The sequence below is a fragment of the Nilaparvata lugens genome, chromosome X (genome assembly GCF_014356525.2).
Source record: "Nilaparvata lugens isolate BPH chromosome X, ASM1435652v1, whole genome shotgun sequence".
Lineage (NCBI taxonomy): Eukaryota > Metazoa > Arthropoda > Insecta > Hemiptera > Delphacidae > Nilaparvata > Nilaparvata lugens.
In genome coordinates, this window is record NC_052518.1 from 39277705 (window position 1) to 39283708 (window position 6004).

General features: G+C 35.5%; 1 protein-coding gene across 2 annotated transcripts in view; it reads right to left on the bottom strand.

The window, feature by feature from the left end:
* The window catches only part of LOC111054360, a 162980-nt gene that overhangs the window by 73720 nt on the left and 83256 nt on the right, over positions 1-6004 (bottom strand). The window lies entirely within an intron of this gene.

Consider the following 6004-nt stretch of genomic DNA (forward strand, 5'->3'; position numbering starts at 1 on the left):
GAGAGAGATAGGGAATTTCTCAATTCACTTTAATCTGTCAGTACAGCATTAGATGTAGAGAGAGAGAGAGAGAGAGGGAATTTCTTAATTCACTTTAATCTGCCAGTATAGCAATAGATGTAGAGAGATAGATAGGGAATTTCTCAATTCACTTTAATCTGTCAGTATAGCATTAGATGTAGAGAGAGAGAGAGAGAGAGAGAGATAGGGAATTTCTCAATTCACTTTAATCTGTCAGTATAGCATTAGATGTAGAGAGAGAGAGATAGGGAATTTCTTAATTCACTTTAATCTGTCGGTATAGATGTAGAGAGGGAATTTTTCCCCTCAAAGGGAAATTATTTTTTCCCTCACTTTCTTCATCCCCCCCATCTATACTCGGGAAGGGGAAGGGAAAATCTAAACGAGAGAGAGATATCTCTCCTTCTTCATCCCCCTCATCTCCACTGGAGCAGGGGAAGGGAAAAATCTATTTTGAGAGAGAGAGTGAGAGAGATATATCTCTTTCTCTTTCTTTATCCCCCTCATCTCCACTGGAGCAGGGGAAGGGAAAAATCTATTTTGAGAGAGAGAGTGAGAGAGATATATCTCTGTCTCTTTCTTCATCCCCCTCATCTCCACTGGAGCAGGGGAAGGGAAAAATCTATTTTGAGAGAGAGAGCCCCCTCGTCTTCACTGGGGAAGGGGAAGGGAAAATCTTTTTTTAGAACGTGGGATGTGAGAGGGGTGAGAGGGGGGAGGGGGATTTCGAGCAAAAAAAACCCGTCTGAACTGTCTAAACACCCCTACTCTGGGCACATTGCCCTTAAGCTTTTGAGGTCGTACCTAACAAACCGTACGCAATTGGTGACTGTAGGCAGTGAAAATAATAAGTCTTCATTGTTAAATATAGAATCAGGCGTGCCACAAGGCTCAATACTTGGCCCTTTTCTTTTTCTTGTCATGATAAATGATCTGCCTGCCTACATAGGGTCTGATACGGTGCTCGAGCAAAAAAGTGGCTTTGAAGTCCCAAGTCTCATCTACTTTCGCACCTCATCTCTTTCATTGCTTCGAAGAGCTGTCTTCCCTTGTGAGTTGTTAAGCGCGATCCCCAATGCACGTGCTTTGCATTGAAATCACCACCAAGAATGAATTTTTCTCCTAACATATCAAGCAATGTCGAATACTCTTCTTTTCTGATGGAATATCTGGGAGGACAGTAAATAGCTGCAACAACGAAGTGATAATTTACTGCTTGAACTGCTTGCTACATCTATCAATTGAATTCTATCACTTTCATTTTTCACTTCTTCATGATGTTTTAGATTGTCTCTGATAATGATGGCACTCCCACCCCTCGCGACATTGCTGGGATGTAAAGCATGATAGATCTTAAAGCCTTTGAATTTGATAAACGATTGATTTGTAAAGTGAGTTTCAGATATAAGACATATATCTATTTTTTCTATGTCTAGAACTGCTTCTAACTCCTGTTGCCGTTGTAACAATCCATTTGCGTTCCATTCCATTATTTTTAGTGAATGAATCATTTGAATTTCAGTAGTCTACTCTGTTCTAACTTCTGAAATTAAGATTGTAGTGAGGTCATTATTTGCTCTTGATAGACAAGTACTTGTCTATCCAGTTTTGCCAAGATTAGCTGCAAAATATCATTGGTGCCTTCTTCTACTTCACTTTTTGGCTCTTCCAATTTCGATCTATTTTCTTTTGAGACAATCTGGGCGAAAGTCAATTTCTTAACTGCACTACCATTGTTTAGATTGTGAGCTTCTGTATTTTCCATGATTTTTGGTGGGATATTTTGAATGATTTTCTTTCGTGAATCTGCAATAGTTTTTGTTTTAGTAGAATTCCTGATTCTTTGCAATTCGATTGCAACAGTGCAACCTCGATAGCTGGCTGGATGTGCTTCACCGCAATGAATACATTTTGGTAGAGCATCGTTGGGTTTCAAACATTCCTTTGTTTGGTGTTTACCTGCACACTTAACACACCTAGGCTCCTTGTTACAATATTTTTTAGTGTGGCTGTATGCTTGGCAACGTTTGCATTGCGGTATCAGATTGGCCTTCTTCAATGCTCCAACTTCCACTCTACATCCAAGTATATTTTTCAATTCAAATACTGTTTTTATATCTTCTTCCGCGCTGAATGATACCATGAACATATCTAATGGATCTCTTGTCTTCCACCTCAGCTTGTTTACAACTTCTAGAACTTTCAATCCTCTTACTTTCAAATCTTCCAGAATCATTTCTGTACTACATGAGTGATGAAGCTTTTTAATCATCACTCTTATTGGTCTCGACTGTTTATCTTCATAGGAGTGCCAGTTGAGCCCATCTTTAATCAATTCTCTGGTGATATTCCGATAAGTTTCTGAATCAACTGCATTTACTTTAAATGTTTCTTTACTTAACAGTTTTATCCTAAATTTGTCAGATGGTGACACTTTTTTCAAACTCGTAAGAAGTACATTCAGATTCTTAATACCATCCACAATGATTGGCGGTGGTGGCATTTCTTTCTTCTTCCTCTTCTCCTCCTCACTGATTGGTTTTTCCACAGAAGTGATTTTATTATTCAAATTTTGTTGCTTCTTTTTTGCAGACTCATTTTTGATTTCTGGCAATGGGGTGCTAAGCTTCCTCTTCTTGGCTACCAAGATTAGTACAAGTTCTGATCCATTCAGTTTTTTTAGCCAATTCTTCTTCATTTGTCGAGTAGTGCTCGGCTGCTGAGCTGGTAGGCTGTGGGCTATGGATCTTCTTCTCAATATTGAGAAATCTTTTTTTCAAATCCTGAATTTTTTGCAAAAGTTCGGCATTGCTTCTTTCTAGCTTCTACCTCTTCTCATCAGATTCCTTCCAGGCGATGAAAAGTACCTGCTTGGCTGAAGATTTGAGTTTATTTGCTTTGATGTATTGATCTGGTGAACACTGGATTTCTGGTGTATTTGCCATGTTGTTGGTGTCCATACTCTCGTTTAATGGCTCTGATGCAGGAAAACTTGGTGGCTTCACTAAGTCGAACATAGTGCGATTTCGCTACCATACATTTCAAACAGCACTCATAATCAACACTCACGCACATGGAAACGAGAATGGAGCTATATTACTGCCACAAAAAGCAGGTCGCTTTGCTTGCATAAAATACCGAGGTTGACGACCGATACTCGATGCAATATTTTTGTTCCACTTTTAATCGCGAACAGACTGCTGACTCACTACTTCTACACTACACTATTACTACTCCACTATACGTCCGTTCTCTACGAGTTCTAGCACAATACTGACGTGCAGGGTGAAAACGAAGATATCGTACCATTACAGCTCCCTTTTAGATGCGCACTGTGCAAATGCCTTGTGGGGAAACTAATTAGGGCGTTCCTGTATTAAATTTTGTAGATTTTTTAAAAATTGAAAATCACTGTTACTAGGACTAACGATCAGTTTATTTCTATCCTAAATTAATACTTCAAGTAATTTTACAAGGGAGTCTTGTAATAGCTTCCCATTGTTTTAAATTATCTCATTCATAATAACTGCACTAAATAGATATGTTAATTTTTTGCACTTTCACTAAGCACTCCTGGAGGTTTACACCAGATCTCTTGGCTTCTTCCTTTTCAATCTCCTTGTTAATGTTGAGTTGTCCAAAAGCTGGATTGCCTCGACATTTTGGTGGAATTGCCTCAACATTTTGGTAAACTTTGTAGTGACCAGCAATTTCTTATAAAGTGTCTTCTACATGTTTAGAGTTTTCTTTGTGGAAATTGACCTACTCCATGCAGCCTCCCATAATTTTTAACCGACATTTTTAAAAAAATTTCGCCATCAACAAATACGTTTTTCTGTGTCTTGGACAGGCATCGGCTCCTTTTGAAATTCTAAAAGAATGAAACAATAAAGCTACAATGATTTACAATAAAATTAACGAACCTTCCATCATCCCGAAGCTCTGCGTTTATTCCTCTTCAATACATCACAACTCAAAAAACTTTGAATACATTTTTTTTTTTAATTGTAATTTGATGGTTCAATATTCAGATCTCACTTCGTTTTCATCAAAGTCCAAATTAAAAACGTTTTTCTTATCTTTACAAGCAAAAAAATGTTTTTATTTATCAACCATTTTTTTTTAAGTTAAATCAGAACAGTTGATGTAGAAAATGAATGGTCAATCTTAATTTTTAAATTAGTCCAGCTTATTGCATCATATAAATAATAGTGTTTTATCTTCAATATGCGCTTACCAGTATATTTGTAATACTACATCCATTATGGCGTACCATGTTTTAGAATAGGTTTTGTTTGTTTGTTTTTGTTGTGTGCAGATTAGTAATTAATAAGTGTTTAATGAGTCATTAGGTGTTTAGTTAAAAATATGAGTTGTTTGAAATAATGTTTTCTATGTTTTGTCTTCCTTTGTTCATCAACCAATTGTGTACTATTTTTTTTGAGCTGTCTAGGATGATTAAACAGTTTGCAGGAAGTATATTATATAGTTTTGGTGCTAAATGATTGAAATGTCTTTGTCATATTGTAATAATCAATGGAATATATCGACAATAAACAAAAATAAACAAGGATGTCCATGTGAGTTATTTGTCAGAATACTAATGACAATAAAGATAATGATTATTATTATGTAGAAAATAAATGGTCAATCTTAATTTTCAAATTAGTCCAGCTTATTGTATCATATAAATAATAGTGTTTTATCTTCAATATGTGCTTACCAGTATATTTGTAATACTACATCCCAATCAGCAAAATCAACTTGAATCGAAATCAAAACAAGCTCATTTTGTCAAACGTAAGGGCTTGATTCAAGATTTCATTCGCATGCGTTTTGCTCGAAATGAGTTAAATTCAAGAGTCTGTTTATACATCGTTCAAGCCAGTTTCGAACTCGAAATGCAGGCTCTAATCAGGCTGGTGCTGCGAGCTAAAATCAAGGTCGAGTTGCGAGCTCGATTCAGGCCCGAGATGCACGGTCGAATCAGGATTGAGATGCAGTCTTGACTCAGGCTTGAAACGCATGCTGGATTCAATCCCCCCATTCAAGGCCACCTGGCACACCTTTCACAAAATTCAAGCTCGATTCTATTGTGATTCTAGATCAATTAGAGTCGGATTCAAGCTGGATGTTTAGAGTGAATCAATCCTGATTCAAGGCCAGTGCAATCCAATATCAATGCTTAATCATAATTCAAATTTCATCCAGAATTTGAAATAAATCTGTAATTCTTATTTTTCATGATTCAATTATTCTTCCAAACTAATGCTCCAATCTTACTATTGCCTTAATACTCTATTTCTATACTCAGTGGACATCCATACATTCTATATAATTATAGATGAAATCCATATATAATATATTATATATATATATATTATATATAATAATATATAATATATAATATAATATTATTATATTATTATATATAATATATATTATATAATATATCATTCTCTCCTTATATATATATATATATATATAATATATTTTATATATATTTCATCTATATATAGAATGTATGGATGTCCACTGAGTATAGAAATAGAGTATTAAGGCAATAGTAAGATTGGAGCATTAGTTTGGAAGAATAATTGAATCATGAATAATAAGAATTACAGATTTATTTCAAATTCTGGATGAAATTTGAATTATGATTAAGCATTTATATTGGATTGCACTGAATCAGATTATTAATATATATTTTATATTTTTAATATTATTCAAATTGAAATATTCTTTAAAATTCTCCTGTGAATGGCAAATTACTTATTCATTCTCTCCTGTCAGGGCAGTCTATAAACTGTTTCTGTAGCTGTATTGATTGAGTCGAGATCGACCTCTTCTAACCAATAACAGCTTGCAGACTGTCCTGAGAGGGAGCAGTGCATGAGTCACTCGCCATTCGATGAATTAATTAAATCAAATCTGCTCTAGTTCAACAGCCCTCTATGCTTGCAACACCTCAAATGGAATACAG